We start from the raw sequence: 10,188 nt of genomic DNA, 5'->3' as shown, positions 1-10,188 counted from the left end.
CGGCCGCCTTGCTTGCCGGCGGCGCGTACAAGTCACTGCACCGCAATCTGTGGTCTGCAATTAACTTTTTTCGGTGCAGGGGGGGGGGGGGGGCATGGCCAAATGGGTCGGGTGGGTGGGGCCATAAATACCACAAGAAACCACCCCCCTGCCGGCAATCTCCCCTCCTCATTGGCTTCCTGCCACACCACGTAACGCGTCGTCACTCGGGATCACGATCCTCGTGTATCCCCTGCTGGCTGACGCGTCACAGTGCGCAGCAAGCCTTGCAGCGAGGAGGGACTGGGGCCAGCTCGGGAGGAACTCAGGAGCTGGTGAGTGACGCGCACACATACGCGCACGCCGCCGTGCACACATACGCGCACGCCGCCGCACACACATACGCGCACGCCGCCAGCCGCAGCGGGTCCTCAGCCTAAGGCTGCGACCAGACAGGGAACGGGCGTGCTGGTGCTCGTGCGATGCGCCCTGCTTGGCTGGGCAATTCGTTGCCAGCTAGGTGCTGTAACGATGCGCGGAACACGCCCCCTGCGGCGTGTTCCTTCTTTACCTGTTTACTTCTGATCGCCGCCCTCTAGCTGTGAGTCAAGATCCTGTGTCTTTAAGGATTCTGAAGCAAGCAACGCCATCTTGCTTTCTGGCAAACCCTGCCCTCTTCCTCATGACAGGAAGTAAGCATCTCTTTGACTTTCTCTTTGCATTTAGTCTTTTGCTACCAGCCCTGGTGCCTGCTAGTACTCATCTCATACTGTTCCTGCCTGGACCTCCTTGGGACCTTTACTTATCTCCTTTGGATTCCGGAAGACTGGGACAGTCACTCTTATACTACTGAGGTTAGTTTACCGTCGGGTAGTGTAGGTACCTGCTTAGTAGGGTTCACCTTGACGTGGTAGCAGGCTTATAATTCCTTGGCCAATGGATTAGACTAAGAATCCTTATGTTATGTTTAGTTTCGCTGCACCTTGCTGTTTCTGTCACTATGCCTTTAAGAAGTCTGGATGTTCTCCAAGAAGCAATCCTTCCCTGGATGTTACCTTGTGCTCTGGACTCCATGCCCATGTTCCATGTTCCTGGTTTCCGTTTCCAGACTCCCGTGCTGAAGCGTTGGCTTCCCACAACCCCCGCGTTGGTGCCTGAGAACGCGCGCATTCCCGCTCTGCTGTCAGAGCATGCGCGCACATGCAGCTGGATCACTCGTGTCCCTGAGTAGGCACCGCACCTCCGGACGTGTCGCGCATTCTCATGCACGCGGCGCGGTCATGTGACTACGTGCGCCGATCCCAAGCTGCGCGGCAACTTACTCCCTTCGTATCCCCTGCGGCCTCCCCACCTCGCTAACGGGTCCTTCCCTTTTTCCCTGTGCTTGTGAGGAGAGCACAAGCGTGACAGGTGCGCACTCGCGGCCACGACGTCACGGAGCTGGTTCGCCCTCGTTGGGCGAACCGGTCACGTGACGAGCTTGCGAGCAGTAAAATCAAATTTGCTTGCTCTAAGCACCGAGTGGGCGCAGGGGCTTGCTCACACTGGCCACACACATTGTCGCAATGTGTTTCATCGCGGCCAGTGTAAGCGCGCCCGCCCGCTCAGTGCCACCCTGGCTGAGGGCCTAATCTGCAGTCAGGAGATCACTCTACATTAGTATAGCCAAGTCCCCTTGGGTCCCTCGTTGTCCCCGACTGGCAGCGGAGACTGGGGCAAGTGCCGGTGGCGTGCGGGGGAGAGCTGCAGCAGGTAGAGGGGCGCCGGAGGTCCGTGGGGGCATCTTACGCAGGGCGCCGTCATCTTGTATATGCATGCGCATGCGCAATGATAAGTCGCGCATGCGCAAAGATCCTCAGAGTGTGGCGGCCATTACGAGGGAGATCGCACATGCGCAGAGCACCAGTAGGACGGCAGCCATTATAGAGTAGCTCCACAGGGGAACTACAACCCCAAACAGCCCCCGGGGCTGCTAGTCACATGCAGACAGACAGCCAATAGGGCTGTGAGGATCACGGAGTGCTCAGAAGATACAAATGGCGTGCTCTACACACCACGTCAGTCGGAGCTGGGAGACAGAGGGGTAAGGTAGTGTCTCAGGAGCCAGTGGCGCTGAGACTAGGCCTAGAGTTCCCCTTGAGGCCCCAGCTAAGCCCAGACTCCCCCATAAGTTTGTGGGTGCTACAGGGGCAGGCCCATCAGATAGGGACACTGCCCCTGTAGTTGTATAGTGTCAGGCACACAGCAAGACACAGCGCAGTAATTGCAGTCTGTCGTCTGGTACCAGGCCATCACCGCAAGAGAAAGAGACTATCTTCATGGTGGGACACTCTAGCGGGAGGCCGACACGGTCGCTGTAATAATGCGCGAATGGGACAAGTTCGAGATCGACAAGGGTCTACGGTATTGGGTGGTTCCATACCATAACCACCCAGATAGAAGGCAGCTGGTTCTACCAAGGAACCTACAGCATATGGTCCTACAATCACTACACGATGACCATGGGCATCTTGGAGTAGACATGACCTTCAGTCTAATAGGAGACCTGTTCTTCTGGCCTAGGATGAGAGAGTCAGTAGAACATCATTGCCGTAGATGCTCAAGGTGTATACAGTGCAAGACATTGCCTACCAGAGCAGCTCCAATGGCCCATCTGAAGAGCTCGGGTCCCCTGGACCTGCATGGATTTCCTATGTATTGAGCCAGACTCGAGGGGCATTGGTAACGTACTCGTGATCACGGACCTCTACACCCACTACGCCCAAGCTTTCCCCACCAAAGACCAGAAGGCCATTACGGAGGCCAAGATCTTATGGGAACGGTACTTCGTACAGTACTGGCTACCAAACCGTCTGCACTCGGATCAAGGACACGACTTTGAAAGTAAGGTCATCCGGGAGTAGCTGAAGCTATTAAACATCAACAAGTCCCGAACGACTTCTTACCATCCGGAGGGAGATGCTCTGCCGGAGAGATTCAACCGGACCCTCCTCGATATGCTTGGCGCTCTAAAAGGCTCTCAGAAGACCGAGTGGAGCAAACACATGGAGTCATTAGTGCATGTCTATAATTGCACCTGACACGAATCTACCGGATACACTCCCTATTTCGACGAGGTACCCAACAGGACGCACTATAAGTAAGTACAACGGCTCCATGAAAGCCTGCAGCGCGCTTACCAACTAGCGGAGAAAGCATCAGCCCATCTGAATGCATGCAATAAACGGCGCTACGACCACAAGGTCCGCCATCGGGAAATTCGTCTTGGAGACGCTGTGCTCCTGTGCAATCTAGGGATCCCCGGCAAACACAAACTGGCCGACCGCTGGCGCAACGGAGTATTTGAAGTGGAATCTCAGATGCCGGGCCTCCCTGTCTACCGCATACGCGACGGGGATGGCAAGGTAAAGGTCTCGTATCGCAATCATTTACTGCCTATCCCGCAAGTGGGAGATAACGATCCCGAGATAGAGACTGTACCATTGGCCGGTGAGCCAGAGGGATCTGAAGAAAACGTAGAATCTGTGATGGAAACTAACGAGGATCCTACGGAACGACACTCTTCTAGAGATCATGGGGCACCTCCCAAAGGAGCAAAGGGTAATGGGCCCAGGCCGCATGTACCTGTATCAGTGGCTCCAATGAGTCCTCCTCTGGACCCCAGAAGTCCCTGTTTTATACCAGCCAGGAACATTTCAGAGACTGTTGTACCTCCTATGAGAGAGCCTGAGCCTCAAGCTTACGATTACTACTCCCCAGAGGGAGTTGCGGAAGAACTTCGCAAAAGCCAATGAGCAAGGCACCTTCCCAATCGGGTAGCCTATGATTCGTTAGGGGCACCCCACTACGAATCTCAGCAGTGGTCTCGAAACAAAATACGGTCTGTGATTGTTATGTTCACCAAATTATACAATCTGGTTTAAAGTTATTTGCTGAGTTAAGTTGTATATGTAACACTGCATTTTTCATTATATAACTTATGTTGTGGTTATGTTGTTCCCAAGCGCTGACGTTGGTTCTTTCACCTGGGGGAGACTATAGCCAGGTCCCCCTTTGTCCCCTTACCTCCTGGTGTGGCCGCAACAGGCAGCGGAGGCTGGGGCAAGTACCGTGGCATGCGGGGGAGAGCTGCGGCAGGTAGAGGGGCGTCCGGGTCACCGAAGGTCCAATGACGAGTTGTGCATGCGCAGAGAGCCTCAAAGTGCGGTGGCCATTGTGAGGGAGATCACACATGCGCAGAGCACCAATAAAGCGGTGGCCATTATAGAGTAGCTCTGCAGGGGAACTACAACCCCCAGCAGCCCCCGGGCTGCTAGTCACATGCAGGCAGACAGCCAATAGGGCTGTGAGGATCACGGAGTGCTCAGAGGATACAATTGGCGTGCTCTACACACCACGCCAGTCGGAGCTGGGAGACAGAGGGGTAAGGTAGTGTCTCAGGAGCCAGTGGCCCTGAAACTAGGCCTAGTGTTCCCCTTCAAGCCCCAGCTAGGCCCCGACTCCCCCATAAGTTTGTGGGTGCTACAGGGACAGGCCCATCAGATAGTGACACTGCCCCTGTAGTTGTATAGTGTCAGGGACACAGCAAGACGCTGCACAGTAATTGCAGCCTGTGGTCTGGGACCAGGCCACAACTGCAAGAGACTATCTTCATGGTGGGATACTCTAGTGGGAGGCCACCCCACATAGAGGCGGCTGCCATCGCTGACGGCATGGGACCAGATGGGCACTTTTCTTCAGTTGGTGGTACCAGGTGCTGGAGCACCTGGCAGGTATCCCAATCCAACAAGTGCACAAACGATAACACACCTACTGTGAGCAGCGCTGTCAAACACACTTGGGGTGGAAGTGAAAATTGTGTGCTGGACACTGGAATTCTGGTGCCCCTGTGCCCAAGTACTGTGGAGATTATCCGTGGCTCTATGTACATATATGTATGGTGTAGTTGCATTGTATTCTTCTCTGTGTTATAAGTACGTGTCCAGTAAATATTCTTGTACCATACTCTGGTGTGTATTACTGGGTATATTGTCTTTGGAGGGGCTATCCCACTGTGTGAGGATCCTTCTCAGGTGGAGGTGCTGGTAGCATACACGTTACGTACACCCCAGGCTCCCTGCAGTTGAGGATCAGGCCTCCTGTGAGCCATCAGATAAAGCACTGCACGTAGTCACCCTAGACACGGGGGAAAGGGGGCAACATTAGATATAGTTACTTCTGTTCCCAGCAAAAAAAACTCTACAAGGTGGTATTGAGTAGGGTATGTGTCCAAAAGTTAGATCTGAAACATTGTAGTGTAGATGACCAGAAAGAAGCATTACAAAATCTGTTAGACCCAAGAGTCCCTTTTAGGATTCAGGATACACTCTGGTTGGCCTTCCATGGGTGTTTGCATGTAAGGGCAAACCTTAAATATAAAAACATTGAGGACAGGTACTGCCCCAGAGATTCCTGTGTTGATGTCTTAGAGACGATGGAGCACCTCCTCCTGGAGTGCCCCTACGCATTAGAGATGTGGGAGAGTATGGCTACCTCCTTACGGATGTAGAATTAAAATGCCAAATTTATAGGGAGGTGGTTGTTTAGGGATCACTTGCAGGGATACAGTGGTAGCACAGTGGTGTTAATTAATGGGCTGGTTAATTACAGGTTGTGGATCACACGCAGTCTTCTCTCCACAGAAAAGGTTCTCGTGCCTGTAACCTGTGCAGTTGAACAGGTTATAGAGCAGATAAAGCAAATAAAGCAGAGGGAGAAAGACAGGTGGGATATAAAGTCCTGGGAGAGAAGATGGGCGGATGTTCAGATATGTGTGGAAATATTTTCTGTATACAGTGTAAATATTCTGTAAAATTGTATATTTTTAATTAAGATTATTGCTTTTGTATTGATGTTTGTAAAATTGTTTTGTTTTATTATAATAAAAAATACCCTACATTAAGTATAAACCTAGGACTGCCTGAGCCTGTCCATGCTAATCTACAGTCAGGAGGTCACTCTATGTTAGATATAGTTACTTCTGTTCACAGGAAAAAAACTGTACTGGGTGGTATTGAGTAGGGTATGTGTCCAAAAGTTAGCTCTGAAACATTGTGGTGTAGAGCAGGGGTGCGCAAATTTTTCAGTCTGCGCCCCCTTGCCTGCTCTCCTCCCCTGATCGCGCCCCCTTCCCCTTTACCTTGTCTACGGCATCAAATGACGTCGCGGGGTAACGTGACGCTGCGTTGCCATGGCGAACCGTTGCCGAAGACAAGGTAAGGGAAGTTGCAGAGGCCTCACATGATCCCCCGGCATTTAATTTAAATGCCTTGGGGAAGAGCGCAGGGCCTCTGTAATGCCGCATCCCCCCTGGGGAGCGCGCCCCACAGTTTGCGCACCCCTCGTGTAGAGGACCAGAAAGAAGCCTTGTGGAATCTGTTAGCCCCAAGAGGCCCTTTTAGAATTCAGGCCTTCTATGGGCGTTTGTACGTTAGGGCAAACCTCAAATATTAAAACATTGAGGGCAGGTACTGCCCCAGAGATTCCTGTGTTGATGTCTTAGAGACGATGGAGCACCTCCTCCTGGAGTGCCCCTACGCATTAGAGATGTGGGAGAGTATGGCTACCTCCTTACGGATGCCAGAATTAAAATGCCAAATTTATAGGGAGGTGGTTGTTTAGGGATCACTTGCAGGGTTACAGTGGGAACACAGCGGTGTTAATTAATGGACTGGTTATGTACAGGTTGTGGATCACCCGCAGTCTTCTCTCCACAGAAACGGTTCTTATGTCTCAAACCTATGCAGTTGAACAGGTTATGGAGCAGGTAAAGCAAATAAGACAGAGGGAGAGAGAGAGAGGTGGGATATAAAGTCCTGGGAGAGAAGATGGGCGGGTGTGCTGATATAAGTATGTAAATGATTTCTGTTTTCTGTATATAATGTAAATAAGATGTAAAATAGTATATTTTAGTTTGGGTGCTGCTTTTGTATTGACCAATTTTGGAGAAAATTTTTTTAATAATAAAAAAAATACCCTACATTACATATAAACCCAGGGCTGCGCCTGTCCCTGATTTTCTGGAGTCAGGTGGTCCCATTGGCGGTAACAGATTATGTGCACAGTCAGAACCTCACACAGAATCCTGTTAGAATAGCAGATATTTATCTTGGTGTTTAATCCCCTGTAACTGGCTTCTTAACATCTCTCTGTCAGTGATTGGTTATTGATGGATCGAGCGAATGAAGAGAGGAGGAGGGAAATAACTTGAAAATGATGGTTGCTCCACATATAGAGAGAGTGGAGAGGAGAAGAGAAGAGAGGAGAGGAGAGGAGAGGAGAGAAGAGAAGAGAAGAGAGAGAGAGAGAGAAGAGGCAGAGAGAGGGGAGTGGGGGGGGGAGAGAGAGAGAGAGAGAAGGGACAGAGAAAGGGGGAAGAGAAAGAGAAAAGTGGGGAGAGAGAAGGGGGGGAAGAGTGAGAAAGGGGGGAAGAGAGAGTGAAAAGGGGGAGGAAGAGAGAGAAAAAAAGGGATAAAGCCAGAAGGGGGAGAAGGGGGAGAGTGAAATCGGGCAGAAACAGACAGGTATAAGAGAGAAAGGAGGAGATAGGTAGAGTGAGATAGAGGGGGTGGGGTTCTATAAATTGGGGGGCAGGGTCCAGTTGGTGGAGCTTAAAAGCTTAAAATACCTAGTTCGTGAGAGAGAGAGAGAGAGAGAGAGAGAGAGAGAGAGAGAGAGAGAGAGAGAGAGAGAGAGAGAGAGAGAGAGAGAGAATTAGAGTCTTAGAAATTGGAGAGGCAAAGCAAGCAATGGTTTTGCAATTATTCCAATCTGTTTCGGGAGATACTTACCTCCATAGGGGGTGCTGGTAGCCGCTCCGCACGGCTTGCAGGGTGCGCGTAATGGCAGAGTTTCAAAGCTTCTGCGCTCTGTAGGCCAATAGGGTGCCGTGATGTCATCCACTGCGGCTTCCTATTGACGCGGGAGCTTGGATACCGGCATCCCCTTTCGAAGGCTGTATCTTGGCAAGCAGGGGGTCACCGGAGCTGAAATTAATGGGGTTCAGCTCCGGAGACATCCTGCTTCAAACCTATGTTTAAAAAATAGTTTAAAAAAAACTGCATGAATTGCTCCTTTACAGGAAAGGAACAGAAGAAACGATAGATGAGGAGTACGGCTGCGGCCCCAGTGGTCACGGGTGCACGCGCGCTGGTGCGTTTGGCGGCGCGTGCACCCGTTTCAGCTGCGACCTGTGATCTGCGGCTGCGTTGTAGTGGAGAGCAGGAGAAGGGGGGGGAGGGGGCTTGGCGGGGGTGCGGCTATGACATCACACGGCTGGTTTGCCCTCATTGGCTGAACAGCCACCGTGACGTGGCCAATGCTCATCTGTCGCTCCAAAAGACAAAAAATCTGGTCTTTTGGCCAAGGCGGTCGCGCATCGCGGCTTGTGCGCACACGCACACACGCCAACTGGGGCCTGCCCCATAGAGGGCTGTGCCTTGTGTGCGGAGCGCACGCTGTAGGGCGCGCCGCAGCGGCCATTGGGGTAAATAAATACCCTCAGCAATGGAAGGTTTAGACACAATGGATCACAGTTTCCTTCTATTTCCCAGTTTTCACCCTCAGAGTCCAGACTGAAGGAGCAATCGATTACTTCTTATGTGAAGTATCAAATGTTGATCGGTGCAAAAACAGCTCCAGATTTATCGAGGGAAACACGTATCTCATGTAATTTTGGTTTTGATAAACTGCACCCAGTAATCCCTGATCCCTCACCCCCCTGTTTCTCAGGGTCCCTGGGTTAAAACGCCACGTGTATCACAATAAAGCACTCTTTGTGACCCCCCTTGGTGTCTCTCTCTGACCCATTTGTTCTGGGCTCTAAACACTCTCTTTGTTGGGTCGTTTCTCGGTCATTGTTCGTTATTGGAAATTACAAGTAGCTAAAGACCTGTGCAGTTATCTAGGAGACACTTAAAGGCAATTGAGAAGCTGTCAGTGTCTGAATGGCCTGGTATATCCTAATGTCACCAGTATACAAGTGATTAGCCAGCTGACAGCTCCTTCCAGATGGGGGCGGTCTGGGGGAGGTGGGGGAGAGAGAGGGGAACAGATTGGGTGAAGGGGTTGAGGTTTCCTACCCAGCACCATAATTAATATCTAGAACAATTTTTGTAATCTGTACAACGAGGGAATGAGACAGTGATGAGAAAAAACATATTACCTATAACAGAAACCTATTACTGTTATATTACTTCTTTTAAAAGACATCAGGAACACATACCTCTCACCCCCTCCAAATACACAGACATCAGGAACACATACCTCTCACCCCCTCGCAATACAGACACATCAGGGACACATACCTCTCACCCCCTCGCAATACAGACACATCAGGGACACATACCTCTCACCCCCTCGCAATACAGACACATCAGGGACACATACCTCTCACCCCCTCACAATACAGACACATCAGGGACACATACCTCTCACCCCCTCCAAATACACAGACATCAGGAACACATACCTCTCACCCCCTCGCAATACAGACACATCAGGGACACATACCTCTCACCCCCTCCTAGTACACAGACATCAGGGACACATATCTCTCACCCACTCCTAATACACAGACATCAGGGACACATACCTCTCACCCACTCCTAAGCAGGTAAGGCACAGCCTAAGGGTGGCATGTCTCAAGGGGCAGTAAAATGAAGAGGAAAAGTGGTAGTTAAATGAGCAAATAGACCCCCCCCCCCTCAAAAAGTCTCCTACGTTTGAAACAGGGGCGTCTCCGGAGCTGAACTGCATTAATTTCAGCTCTGGGTACCCGCTGCTTCCCGGGATACTTACCTCCATAAGGGGTGTCGGTAGCAACTCCACAGGTTTAAAGCTCCCGGACACGCAGGTCAATAGGAAGAAGTGGTTTCATATTGGCCCGCGTGATCAGGGGCATGGAACGATACCGGCGCCCCCTATGGAGGGAGGTAAGTAACTCAGGAAGCAAGGGGTGCACGGAGCTGCAATGAATGTGTTTCAGCTCTGGAAACCCACTGCTTCTCACTTAGGGGGCGATTGGGGGGGATTAGGGGGGTGAGGGGGGAAGGGGCGACCTTAATAGTGTTTGCCTAAGGGCGGCACATAACCTAGGAATGGGTCTGTCAAGGACATGTACCTCTAACCCCTCCTAATACACAGACATAAGGGACACATACCTCTCACCCT

This window comes from Ascaphus truei, chromosome 8 (genome assembly GCF_040206685.1).
Source record: "Ascaphus truei isolate aAscTru1 chromosome 8, aAscTru1.hap1, whole genome shotgun sequence".
Classification (NCBI taxonomy): domain Eukaryota; kingdom Metazoa; phylum Chordata; class Amphibia; order Anura; family Ascaphidae; genus Ascaphus; species Ascaphus truei.
This window is presented reverse-complemented; position numbering follows the sequence as displayed.